General features: G+C 39.3%; 1 protein-coding gene across 5 annotated transcripts in view; it reads left to right on the forward strand.

The window, feature by feature from the left end:
• The first annotated feature begins 1537 nt into the window (after window positions 1-1537).
• Window positions 1538-14383, forward strand: part of LOC124163086 (elongation of very long chain fatty acids protein 4-like) — an 89230-nt gene continuing 76384 nt past the window's right edge. For all 5 annotated transcript variants that reach the window (XM_046539879.1, XM_046539874.1, XM_046539878.1 and 2 more), the window contains exon 1: window positions 1538-1724. The gene's annotated coding sequence lies outside the window, so the exon portion shown is untranslated. The remainder of the gene's footprint in view (window positions 1725-14383) is intronic.

Here is a 14383-nt window from a genome sequence, read left to right on the forward strand (position 1 = left end):
ATACTCGCTCCCAATGAGTTTTTGTAGGTTTATGAAAATTTCTCATCGAATTTGGAGGAAGCATGAAATTTTGGAAAACCTTCATTTTTTATACAGCCTTTTCGACGGTGCTGGATTTTGATTACGTATCTCGAGTGGTGAAAAGGTGATTCACGGTGAGGAAATATTGGCATGAATTCTCGTTAACCAATAATTTTATATTTAAAGAGGAATGTAATACCACCCTCATTTATGAAAGTAATTATAACATTACACAGATTTTAAGCGACGTCATGCAAATAAAAATGAAACAATAATTTAGCATTGCCCCTAAAAATCAATAAAACAAGCGGGTATTTTGAATATTGATGACGTTGAGGCAATGGCCTTGAACCTGGGTCTTGTATTTTTTTTCATTTTCGTTTTGTTTCTCTTCGTTGTTGAAAATGGAATATTAAAAAGTTACTAAGAATTTTGAAGTAAAGAATACCTTTCTGTGTTTTTAGAAGACTTCTCACTTCTCCCACTCACTTTGGTACGTTACTCGTTTGGTCCATATGTTCATTCTCATTCTTCTGTGGCACCACGTTTCAAATTCCTCTGCCATTGATTTCCCTGCTGCCGACATCATCCAAGCCTCACTGTCATAAATAAACATGCTCCAGATGTACTGTCTGATGAATTATAAATCATATGCATTAATATTTGATAGTAAAAAAAATTAGGGGACCATCGTACTATTTTTGTAATGAACCGAATTTCGTAATATCCGTAATAAAGGATTTTGCCAAATACATAACAGTGTTGCTGGCTAATATTCCGTAAATCCTCTTCATTTCAGCAACAGATCGGTAAAAATTTAACATCGTCCCACCCTGTTAATCAAACGGCTGTAAAGGGAAGGATTTAAAGATCAACAGTAGAAGTTTGTGGTGATGGCCACACGTGAGAACAGCTGATGATAAGTTAAGGAACGGTTAAGTAGCGAAAATAGCCGTAATTTCTTTATAAAAGAGGAAATAATTCCCCGAGGGACCACATAATAGTTCATAATAGCGGGGATTCGTATCATCCGAACTCATTGAATACAAAGAAATTAACATATGCGATCATTAGAAAGTCCAAGGGACCGGGAGATCACCTCGTTTTAGGCGGGATTTCGTTATATGTGTGATCGTCATAAGCGAGTTTTACTGAAGTTAAAAAAAATGTTACCTTAGCGTACCAATTTCTTTGTACAATGGCAGGTGATACTTGGAATAGTTTCCTTGGCGACTGTGTATTGTACGCTACCGTTTGCGGCCTTGCGGAGGTCTTCCTTACCGGAATGTGGTGAAGCAAATTGTGTCACAATTTCGCCGGCTTTATTTACGCACAGACAATGGAAATGGTCGGGGTCTTGTTTTGAAAGAGTCCTGACGAGAAGCGTTGCATCTGCATTTTTTCCTGCTGAAATCAGAGTGAGGGGTACGGGCGAGGTAACGGAAATGTTGCGTGTGCAATATTCTCTCCGTAAATGCAGAGAGTCTGCAGTTTGCGCGAATTCGGTTGTCCCGCCCAATATTCTCACCCAGGTTCTGAGCAGCTGCTTTGAGCCAGTAATCTCTAGGCCTTCCAACGTTCACCAACTCTCCGTCGCCGAGTCTAGTAAGGAATTGGAGATAGTGCTGCAGGCAGGCTTGTGTAAAGAAGCGGAGTTTGGAGAACCAGTGAAGCTTGGGAAATTACGGAAAGTTTAAAAAAAAGTAAGTGATAATTTTTTTCATTTTAGCCATCGAAATGCAGAAGATGAATTGAGGACCTAATAAGCCAAAGGGGATAAGCGCAAATTTTTGGGAGATAATTGCAGATAATGGTTGGTGGTGTACACAATATCGTTGTCACAAACAAGGGCGTATCCAGGATCAAAACTAGAGGGGGGCCAACCGTGGTCGTTCAAGTTGTAACTCAGAAAAAGTTAAGGAAATTAAAATTCCGAGACAATTATTACAGCGCTCTTTTCAAATTGTTTGCTCAAAAATTAAATATTTTAATTTTAATGGCATGTTTTGTAATAATATCACTTTTCTTGGCTTTAAAGATATTTTTTCAAAACTTTCGTTTTGAACTACATTTAATAAATCCAGATAATGTAGTTAAAATTATGATTGATAAAATTATACATTCGATAGATGCACGCAGCAGCGTCACTATTATTGCTGCGGAAATTAAATTTATACTGTATACTTGGACAACAATATATTCGTGCAACATATCATTTATAATTATCCATATTGCTTTAGTGTGAAGATAAATCGATTCACAGAGATATCGATACCATCAAATATCACCTATTGTTTTAAAGGAAGCATATTAGGAACCATTTTTTATTGTTTTTTTCGTGGTTTTGCACGGATTCTAAATTAACAAAGTTTTATAAGGCTGTCAATTCTTCATTATTTATTGTCCGCTATGCTGTGTGTCCCTTTTTTGTGTTCATATAATAACGACATCTATTTTCAATTTAAAGTAAATGGAAATAATGCTTTAATTATTTTACGTACGATTTCACTTGAATTTTCTGAGTGGTAGCTAAGGCGACATTAAGTATCGGTGAGGGGCGAAAGAGAGTACTCTCCGTCTATTTAATCCATTTAAACGTTATTGTGAGTGTTTTTCTCGCTTTTTTAACCACTTATGGACACAATATTCGACCATTCGTGACACTAATCTGTCTCCTTACCACTAATTACCCGATTGATGAATTCAAGCGCCAATATACTCGTACCTATTTATAGTGAGAACACTTTGACTCGTCTGATCGATTCGGGACCCATACGCGCTAAGGAATTCTTCAGTAAAAGCAGAAAACAAAATAAATTGTGGAAGTCCGACTGGTTAACTGCCTTTGCCTGGTTATAATAAAAACTTATGTGGGTTCTATGAATACCGCAGTGAAAGGTCTTAAGTAACCTTCACACAAAAAAGTAAAACACTTTTATTTTGAGTTTTCGCCTCTTTTTTTTACACCTTTTTATAGAATCAGATTAAAAACCTGACAATTTTTATAAATAATTCTGAAGAAGGCGGCATGTATCGCCGAAAGTTCTCCCTAAAAATGCATCGTTTTGTGTTGGGGTGGGGTTCTCCGCTTCGCTCTTTACGTAGTGATAGTGGCGGAATTGTAATTTGTCTCCTCAAATGCTCCCTTAGATAATGTAATGCGTTAGTGAGATAAAAAAGGGGGCTCCCAAATCCTTGAGACCTTGAGAGTGAGCAACTGTTCTCTTTGGTCTCGTTGAATTTTGCTGTCTTGCACATCCCTAGTTTTTTTATGATACTTTTCTCTGATGAATATATACATTTACAAGGATCCTTATGTTTAACATAACTCACGATTGGAGATTATACAGTATTTATAACAGTACTTATAGGAGGGTATAAGTACAAATGGCAATAAATCAGAATTCGTGATCATAAGCAGATCAAGATCCTTTAGTTGTTCTATTCTTTAACTTTGTGTCAGAAAAATCATCAAGGTTTGTTTACGAAGTGCATTTATACACGCGAATCATATCTTAAACAAATGCTCCGAAATAGAATAGGATTTTTGTTCCAGGATTCGTATGGATTTGTGTCCCCACTTATGTGCTTGTCAAATTATTTTTTTTCATGGAAAATGTCAACCTTGGTGTAAATGCTGGTAAATATATATACCATGGATGACGTTCGCCATGAAAACATCCTTCATCCTTGGTGTATGTAACTTTGCACTCCTGCTCTTGACTGCATACTAAGTCACAGGTTACATGTAGAGCTTTGCTGGTAAATTATTATGCAGATTCGTACATCAATAGCTAAGCAATAGGGAATATTCTAACGAGACTTCTTACGAATTCAATCGTAGGTTTAAATTAGTATTTTCTGTTATTTTTCCGTTAGGTTTTGTTCGGTGCACACCTTCATTATTTGGGAGTTGATATTTTTGTTGATTTTCATCGGGTGATTGGCAGTTCATTATTCCGCGAAAAAAAGTTGCATTTTCCGCCAGTACGAAGAATGGAAAATTTTACTCCCTTTAAAATTATGGAAAATACGCGAATCGGAATTTGAAGTCTCTTTTCCCTGTGGACTTTCACCTCCGACGGTGGATCATCTGACCACCTCAGGGAATTGCAGTGCTTGGAGTTCGATCTTTCCTTCTTTGCTGGCTTTCTAGTCCTCAAAATGCAGATTATAAGCTTTGTATGCACGTACTTGTTCCCGTTGGTACTCTGATTGCGATAGCTGGGTAGATTTCGAGTTGGGAGAGATGTGAGAAACGCTATTTCGGCTATAGTGAGAAATAACCATGAATGCATGAATAGCCCCTGTGTATGGATGACGAAATTTATATGGAGAAAGAGAACCTTTTGTTAAATTAACGGTTAACGTATACGTATAACGCCACATATATACCTATAGGTATATATGTGGCGTTTTGCGCTTTACTATCCCGTTCAATGTACTTCCTTTTTCAATTCACCAAAAGGCTTCTTCCCTTTCATTCTATCTATAAAAAACTTTTCCCATTCTTTCCATTACTTCCTTCCCTAACAGTCCTCCCATGTAAGTAACAGTATCCAGCACTACTTGGTGGAAATTTTTGATCTCCATGAGAATAAATAACGAATGGTAAACTTCAATAAAACTTACAAATAAACAAAAAAAATGGTTAACTCCAAATGGCAAATGAAATAGTGTGGACGTTCATCATTCGTTCTTTATTCTCGTCTAGTCTTCCCATGGTTTTAAGCCCGTGTAGTATTCGCTCTATCTTACGTACTGTTTCCTACCATTCTTCATTTATTTTTATCTAGTGTTTTTGTCACGATAATAAAACGATTAAAACATTAGAAACTCCTACTAAAAACTAAAAACAGATGTGATTGCCGAAATACGTATATACTATCGTCATTTTGCAATGTAGATGCAAGGTGAATTTAGAGCTCGGTTTTCATGTAAAGAAATGAAGTTTACGTTGCTGGGCAGAATAATTATTTTCCTTCGATAAGCTGAAACAGATAATAATTTTTATCACCTTTCCTATGCCTGTGTCTGGCTGTAAGTCCACTTCGATCAGCTACATAAATAATTATTCAGAGGCCTGTGATTTTATCGTTTGAGTCAGAAAGTTAAAATTTTAATTGTGGTCATGGCTGGACGGTTAATTAACGTTCGAGACTGTTTTTCATCTCATCCGCAAAATTGTCTGTTGCTCCGGAACGATACGCCCTCGATATTTTGGTGTGAAATTGGGCGACTTAGTTTTACGATCGGAATATGGCAGCTGCCGGAGATACAACAACCTACTCTTCGCTCGCGCGTTCCTTCTTATTCTCATTGAGAGATTCTCATCCAGCCATGTCTAACGTTGGAGTCTAGAAAACTCGGACGTAATTAAAGTATTTGAATCAACTGGTTATTATGTCCATTTGTGTTAAACATCGTAAATTTCAAAATTACTCCTACCACCTCCTGGGAAGACAAATGGACGCTGTTCCTATTCTCTCTCCAGTATTTTTTGTACCTGACATTATTGTAAAAACGTTCCAAAAAAGATGAAATTATCCTTACAGCTGGACTTGGAATGCCATTTTTACTTACTCGCTCACTTATAGAAGTATTGGTTATGCGACAGAAAATTCAGGTATGGTTGAAATGAGTTAGGTTGACGTGCAAGAGAAATTCTGTATAAAGAACATTAAACGTAGCCTAATAATTATTTTTATTAAAGTATTGTACTGATTAAGTCAGTTTTCCATGCTGTAGCCGATACAGAGAAAACTCGAGGAGGGGGGGAGCGCAAAAGATATCTTGAGATACCTTTACTTATATCGTAATAAAAAATAATCAAGTGCACTGAATAGTAGAGGCCTTCACGTTGTAGAAATCCATCTTACTGATTTGTGAATGAAAAATAATCAAGTCACATGCAGAGCTTCATAAATATTTAATTAAAGTGATTATACACATATACAAGACAATGCCATCTCATGATGTAAAAAAATTATAATAGTGGTTCTGCAATATTTGGCAAGTTTATTTGACAGGTAGCCCCGCAACGGGGGGGGGGGGGGGCGCCCCCCATTTGTATCCGCCACTGATTCCATGGAGTACTTAACCCTTTCTAACCCAAAGCTGTTTCTGGGAGAAATCAAATTTCAAGACTTCTCATTGAGAAAAATTGAAAATTTTCTACTCAATCATAATAGGGTGGTTTCCTATTATTTTTTTATTGCCTAAATCGAATGATTATTACTCCTGGAGTACGTATTTCACGCTTTTAGATTTTTAAATGACGATACCTATTTTTCGCGATTAAATGAAAAGTGAAAAATTTCAAGCGCGCGAAAACGCGACGCGTAAGTAGGAATGATGGGAAAAAGTCCGTGCGACGTATTTCTGGTTCCCCCTCCCGCCTTGTGAAGTGACCTTGATCGAGGCTCTGAGCGCTGATAGGACGCAGGATGCTAGCGGGTAGCTGAGTACCGTGCTGGCTGGTAGCGCTTGGCTTAAAAAAGGTTTATTAATACCTTATCAAACGAAGAAAACTTTCCGACATTAGCCAGTTTTAATAGGTGATTATTAAGACATGTTTCCCTGAGCTCTGTGCCTCATGCATGCATTGGTAACCTCAGACGATATATAACTCCTATCCTCTCGTGTAGAAACTAGGTCCCTGTGACGTCACGTGGAGTGGAATCGCATGGGCGCCAATCTGGCCTTTTTCAAATGAGGATAAAATTTGACCCTTGCCATTCATCTAAACCGGTATTTCAAAAACCAAATAATTTGTGTATTATGAATACACTAATGGTGGGTAACGAATCGCAATCAATTCCTTTCGTTTTCTTTGATGAAGGAAACTACCCTATTATTGTGGTAGCTACATATTTCGCCATTAAACCTCACAGCACTAAAGAACACATAGCTAAAACATTTCATGAATAGAGCTGAAAATGTATACATTTTTGATGTTACATAGAAGCAACATTGGGTTTAAATGGGTTGAAAAGCATTATGGAAGCCTACCCTTCCTTCATGCATTTCCCACCTATTCTGGACAACTCATATTTTTCTGTGAGTTTTCCCTGTTGCCGCATGCCCGGGACAACTCATGACCTCGAATGATTTTCATGACGGAGATCGCGGTGGATCCAAGTCGACCGGCAACAGGGCAACCTCGCGGCCAATCGGAGCGCTTGGCTCAAAGTTTCTCTAGTTTAAAAATGGCGCGTTTTCGACCTAAAAATCATCAGCAATATTGGTTCATATTGGCATCAGCTAACCAGGTTTAAAATTTCTTGATACAATTTTTCTCCACCATACTCATACATAAAGGTCGCTGTACACGGTGAATGATCATGCGAATGATCATGCTGAATGATAGATAACATGATCATTCACAGGATCATGCGAGCAAAATAGAACATGTCCTAATTTTATCTGAATGATCATACGCATGAAGGCTCATTCGCGAATACTTTCGTCATACACGGTGAATGGTCATGCGCATGATCATGCTGAATGATCATGCGCATGAAATCATTCGCCGTGTATAGCGGCCTTAAGAGAAGTTTAACTGAATTAGTAAATACTTGCGGCTTATCCCCTCGCATTTTAGGATTTTGAAACGACCAGACGCTTCGTCACCCTTGCCGATCTTTTCCCTCAGAAAAAGTTTTCGCACTCCCAGAGATCTTTCAGATCGAGAGGGGAGAAAGTGACGAAAAAAATGAGTAATAGGAACGCCTCTCGACTCTCGGATGTTTTCGTGCTCAAACCCGCGAGGAACGCGTCTCTCTTGCGGTGTGGAGGAGGTGGAGACACGTGGAGGAAGGAAAGGGGGTCTCTCTTGGTGATGGGCTGACGGACATTGCCTGGGGAGGGGATGGGAGCGGCGCGGAGGATACAGTAGACAAAAAAAAGAAAGAGATGCAACTTGGGAAGGGGCAAAACAGGTGGTTGGAAGGGGGTGTGTATGTATGTATGTGTGGAGTTCGACCTAGGAGAAAGTAGGAGATTGGGGTGGGGTGGGAGGGGTGGTTAGGAGGATGTTACCTCCCCCCTCCCCTTTTTACCCGTTCACTCGTCCCAATTCTCCCAACCCCCAAACCCCACCCCCCTCTCCCGGGTTCCAGTACCCTCGAAAAGAAAAGGATGACGCTCCCAATAAGACGGGAGCCATCAGAATCTCTCCCCCTACGGAGCCACTCAGGCGTCTCGGTTGTAACATTAAAATCGGACGCAGAAGTCAAGGACATGGGCATTGGGTTTTTGTCCCATTTCCCGTAGCTCTCCGGCCGAGAGGAGTTCGAAAAACGTCATCGCTCCATCGTCGATGTCCTTCGCACGCTGGAAGTCGCACGATATACTATATTGCAGTGGCGTAACTATGCGGGAGAGGATGAGGGGATAAATCCCCCCCCCAAAGCCTCAGAGAAATGAAAAAATTATTTAAAACTATTGCCTAGTTATGGCATGCAGACTCAGAGATGGGCAATATTGAAAATACTTGTATTTGAAATACGTATTTTCGATACTTTTGTAGTTTGTAATTTGTATCGGAAATACATTTTCTGAGAGTATTTTGTATTTTGTAACGAAAATACATATAAAGAGTAGTTGGTATTTTAAAAATACATTCAAAATAAAAATACATGTAATGTTTTTGTGCATAATAGAAAGAGCGTGCTTCAAGATGGCAGGGATCCCGAATGAGTCGGTATTACTCTGCCGTCTATGGGACAATAAATTTCCCCTTAACTTACTTCTGTAACACACATAGGCGCTTGTATACTTGCAAAACGTAGTCAGTCGCGTGTGGAGTAGTTTGCGAAACGAAGTTGTGCATTGAGTAATTTGTGGAGGGGACTTGTAGAATCTGACGCTGTTCAAAAGGTGCAGGAGACATTTTTCTTCATTTTATTCAAGACATTTTGCCATGGATAATGGTATAATTGCCAGTTTCCTATAAATACGTTGTAAGAATGTTTGAGGCTCTCATTCTAAAACTAGTTCATATTTGAATTGATTTTAATTTTTTAATAGGTAAGAACTTCGGTGAAGGCATATATTTTGTATTTTAATAGAGTATTTTGAAATTACATTTGTATTTAGTATCGAAAATACAATTTTTAGAAGTAATTTGTATTTTGTATTTGAAATACAGATTTTAATAATAATTTGTATTTTGTATCTAAAATACATTTGACAAGTATTTTGCCCATCTCTGCATGCAGTAACTACATTCGCTTAAAGTTAAATCTTTCATTCCAAAATGATGGAAAATGTATTTCCAGGCTTGTCATTCATCTATTAGACGAGGTAGCCAGGCGACGTCGCCAGCGACGGTAGCTGGCGACCCACTGGCTACCAAACCTAGTAGCCAGTTATGTAGCCAGTTCAGTAGCCAGCATTTTTCCGTTTTCTCTCAGCTTGCTGTGAACTATAGTGGAGTGCGATGTGTGAGTGGTAACGTTATCTTAATTTTGCGTCGGCCAACTTCTGGCACTTTTTCACGAGCTCTTAATGCTTTTTCTTTTGGTCGTCTTTCTGCGGCTCTTCTTTTTTCTTCTTCTCTCCGCGTATCCCTTCCACTGAATCAGAAGATGTAGGCATTTTCTCAACTGGCGTGGACATACTGAACAACTCACCCACACACAACAGAACACAACACAACCTTGAGCAGTACCTACCAACGAGGTGTACTGACCGAGTAGCCTGGCGACCTCGTGTAATAAGCTCCGTATGCTACAACGCAGCGTCGCCAGTATGGGTAGCCAGTGGCGACCGGATTGGCGACGGGGCTCGGTAGCCAGTCAGTCGCCAAAGTGTGGCTACGTCGCTGGCTACCCTCGTGTAATAAGGCCCATAAGAATCAATGACCCACGACAAGCTGGGTAGCCAGGTTCGTCGCTGGCGACGTCGCCAGGCTACCTCGTCTAATAAGGGCCTAAGCTTTTCCCGGACTCACTGTTGCCAGGGGGGAGGTCACTACCCTAGGTCATGCCATCCCCCCCAAAGTAGTGGCATAGGGAGGGGGGTTTTGGGGGTTAAAAACACCCCCCCAGAGCTCAGAGAAATTTTTTAGCTTAATCCATTTTACTTAATTGGATTAGTGTTACTTATGGAATAGTGTTAGGATTAATCAAATATCCCTCAGAAAGATGTAAAACTCGCCATTTTAAACCTATATCTTAAAATTTTTCTGGAGGGCCCCAGCAACTCCCGCTTAACCTGGCGGGTATGCAGTACCCCCCACAACCCAAAGTTTTAGTTGCGCCTAAAATCCCCTCCGGCCTTAATTCTTAGTTGCGCCCCTGCCCCAAAGCATATTCCTAGTTACGTTATTGCTATGCTGTGGCCGAGAATATTAATTATAATGGAAAATTCTTCAGTCTGCCGGCATGAGTTTCGCCATTCTTCCATGTTTTACATAATCTTTATAAAAAATATAATCAGACACTAAATTTACTTCGCGTCTTAGCAAATAGGAACCTTAAGAGAGGCAAATTAGAGTTATCGAGTATTTCTTTCTCTGCCTTGCGAGTACAAATTTTTATTGCATACATTGTGAATATATCGATCACTCAGTACCATGCTAAATAAACACTTTTGGGCTATGTTGCCGCGTCAATTTTATGGTGGCCCCTACGTTTCCCGACCGATGCTAGTCGCTTTCTCAAGGGAATCTCATTTAACATTACGAGTACCCGCGGAAGTTTTAACGAAGAATCACTCAATTCCAGATGCATCATCGCATATCACCACTCTTAATCCACACCATTGTCAAATATAAGTTCCCCCCCACTTAAAACTTCTGATTTTTTTAAAACTTGTAATAAAAGTTACACTTACAAAGGAATGATGGTTTAACATGGAAAATATAAAGAAAAAGATGAAAATTTTTGACACGACCCAATTTTCCCTGAGTGGTATCTACCGGAACGCCGTTCCACCTGAAATTAAGCACTGCTCTGCAATCACCGCCACGCGGACATATTTAGGAACTGATTGAAATACGCCATAAGTGGAAACAAAATTTAACCTTCGACGGGATGAAATGGGGCATCTTCTATGCTATCACCAATATGAATAGCATTGGAATAGCAATTTTAAATTACAAATATTGACTTTGAAATTAGTGATTGGTATATTGTGATATTTTGGTGATATGTACTGCAGGATATATTTAGTTCATTTATTTAGAAAAAATAAAATTCAAGACTTAAATATTCTTATCGCAGTATAATATTGTTCCTACTCATTCATGTACACCATGGCATGATTGTTGCTATGTAACAGGCTACTGATCGGGTTGGTGTGGTGGCTAAAGTGTTGGCTTACCACCCCGTGGGGTCGGGTTCAAAACCCGGCGGTGGCAGAAAATTTTCATAGATTACCCGATCCCCGCTTCAATGAAGCGTGGAGGGCATTTCAAGCTCAACACTCCGTCCGTCGGAAGGGACGTTTAGCCGTGGTCCCCTTGGCGCCTTTAGTTAAGAGCAGGCTGATGCCGACGCCGGGTTTCTCTCCACCCTTTCTTACCTAACCCTTCCCTCATGGCGTAAATGACCTCAGCTGTCGGTCGCCTCCTCCAAATACCGTACCATACCAACAGGCTACACTTGTAACATGTCAAAAGTGACATTGGTTTATTATGTCCGACAGCAGATGCATTTAATTGCATTTTAAAATGAGAATCGATCGCGTCCAAGATAATTCCTTAAGTTTTAAAATAGTGATCCGTTAACAAAAAGGATGAAATGCGACCGGTGAGTGATCCGTCCTCTTAAACGGGACTGATCCAACATTTTAAAATACCCCAGCGAGTGCTCGATTCATAAACGTGCGTTCAATGAGTGATTAGGGTGAAAACTTTCATTTTCGGCGTGAGTGCCGCATGACATTCCGAATTTTTACAATCAAAAAACAAAGAAAGAGGAAAATCTAAGCATGACCTCTTCACCATTTCCGTACGTGGGTGTTTTAGAGCATCTAACGGTTGATCATATGGTCTATGACATTCATTCAGGTCGATATACTCACCACTATGCTTTGTGGGCATATTTGAGCACGAACTCTTTGACGGCGCGCCATGGGTGACGCAGGGGTATTTATCTTGCGGGTCTTGGTTCTAGTTTTTGTGCCTTTGTTCGAGCTGTTACTCTGACAGAGATTGCCTTTCTTAGAAGGAATAATTGCAAGACTCGAAATCAACAGAGCAAGCAGTTTGCCTTCAATAAATGTTACACTGATGCATGGGCGTACACAGGATCAAAACTAGGGGGGGGGGGGGAGCAAGCCGTGGCCGTTGAAGTTGTGACACAGAAAAGGTTAATGAAACCAAAATTTTAAGAAAATTATGACAGCGCTTGATTAGTTTATAAAATTATTTGCTTGAAAAAAAAAATTATTTTCTTGAAAAAAAATTATTTTAATTTTATTAAAATTCCAATTTTTCTTCAAAATAAAATTTGTTCAAAACTTTCGCTTTGGACGAAATTTATTTTCGCTTCTAAGCTGCCTCCCCTCTGCCCCCCGTTGGTTATGCCCGTGCACTGATGTCTTTTCTCAGTTCACTTCCTATCTCTTCGCGCTTCACTTATCCTCATTTTCATAAAAATGTTTTAATAAGTACATGATACATTCATATATTGTCATTGTCACTTTTGACATGTTACTGAGTGTAAACCGTTAAGGTTAGCTAAATCATGCCATACTGTATATGAAATGTAGTAGTAATGAGTAGGGAATTCCATCTTACTCTGCGATAAGAATAAATAAGTCTTGAATTTTATTTTTTATGCATAAATGAACTTTATGCATTCTGCAATATATACCACAAGAAATTTCAAAGTCAATCTTTGTAATTTAAAAGTGCTGTTCAAATGCTTGAAAATATATTTGCAAGCGAGTAAAATTACTCGGTGGTAGTAAAAGCATTGGGTAAAAAGAGCGTTCTTTACTATATTTGAAACATGGTGCAGGTACTCCATTTAGCACTCACTGTAATTCTGCGACAAAAAGCGAGCGGAAAGTATTTGCTTGTGGGCTATGATGTGGGCCAGTGGGGTAGCCAGGAATTTGGTTTGGGGGCCAAAACCACGGGGGAAAAATATTTGAAAAACTACGTAGAGGGTTTGAAACTAAGTTTAACACTTTTTATAATCGAAAAAGCTTCATTTTTTAAAGAAATCTATTGTAAATTCATGATTTGTCAATATTTTGTTTTCTTTTATGAAGGGAAGTAACTATGTTTTTATTTTTCGGGGGGGAGGGGGGTCCGAATCCCACGGACCTCCCCCCTCACTACGCTACTGGTATGAGCTCTCAGTGCTAATTGTAAGTGAGAGTGAACCTGAAAATTGCTTTACGCGAGGCGTTCACACGAAACATTCCGTGATTGTGAACGTCATTGCGAAAATTATTAGCTCAGTTTTGGGTCACCCCTTTGAAACTATTTCCGAAGTTACTTTGGCTTGGACTAATTGCTTCGGTAATTGTGATTACCAAGTTCACACGCGTGACCTTGACCATGGGTAAAAGCAATTCAGAACACGCATTTCTCCGGTGAGATACCGGTCCAAGAAAGAGAGAGAAAAAATTTGCCAGGAAATCACAAGTGGACGCTATTTTAACCAGTTTCGAAAACCTGTTTTTGGAGAAACCGAAAGTCGTTCGTCAACTTCTAATAATATTACGTGCAAGTTTTTCTTTTCTTCGTGAGTCTTGAGTGATCGCATCCTGATGGAAAGATTCTGCCTCTACTCCCTCGATGCCGTAATCGAACATCCTTTCTTCTCACCGATAAGAGCAAGTGATTTATTTATGGTGTGAAAGTTGTTCCCTGGTCAAGCGAATTTGTGCGTGGCTGGTAAGGAGAAGCAATTTAGTTATATTGCACCGTGTACTGCACGTGAAAAGTGACTGTCCTTGAAGAGAGAGCCAAGAAAAATATTACATTCCTTTTAATTTTTTTAGGCGGAGCTGAAAGAAGAGTGGTTATTGTTAGAGGGATGTTTTTAATATCCTGTTGAAAAATTATTTCCTTGGGGGATAGTTAGGTGCTCCTGGAGAATTTTACTGGGGGTAACGTGAGGAAATCTAAGGGATGACTTGGGGCAGATACTTATATTGTCCCAGAAACAGCAAGGTCCTAATTAGGATTATAAATGTAAAAATGTAATCTAATGTGATAAATGAAAATGCATAAGAAATGTTCCCTTTAACGTTTTGTATGAGTGAATGAAGTATTTATTTTCCCATACGAAGCCCAAGCTAGGGTTCCGAGGTTGAAGGACCGAGGAACTAAGCTGTACGATGTAAGTTTTTTATGACTTAATAGTGGCACATTAGTTTGATTTATATGCGACAAAAA

The sequence above is a fragment of the Ischnura elegans genome, chromosome 7 (genome assembly GCF_921293095.1).
Source record: "Ischnura elegans chromosome 7, ioIscEleg1.1, whole genome shotgun sequence".
In the NCBI taxonomy this organism is placed as follows: domain Eukaryota; kingdom Metazoa; phylum Arthropoda; class Insecta; order Odonata; family Coenagrionidae; genus Ischnura; species Ischnura elegans.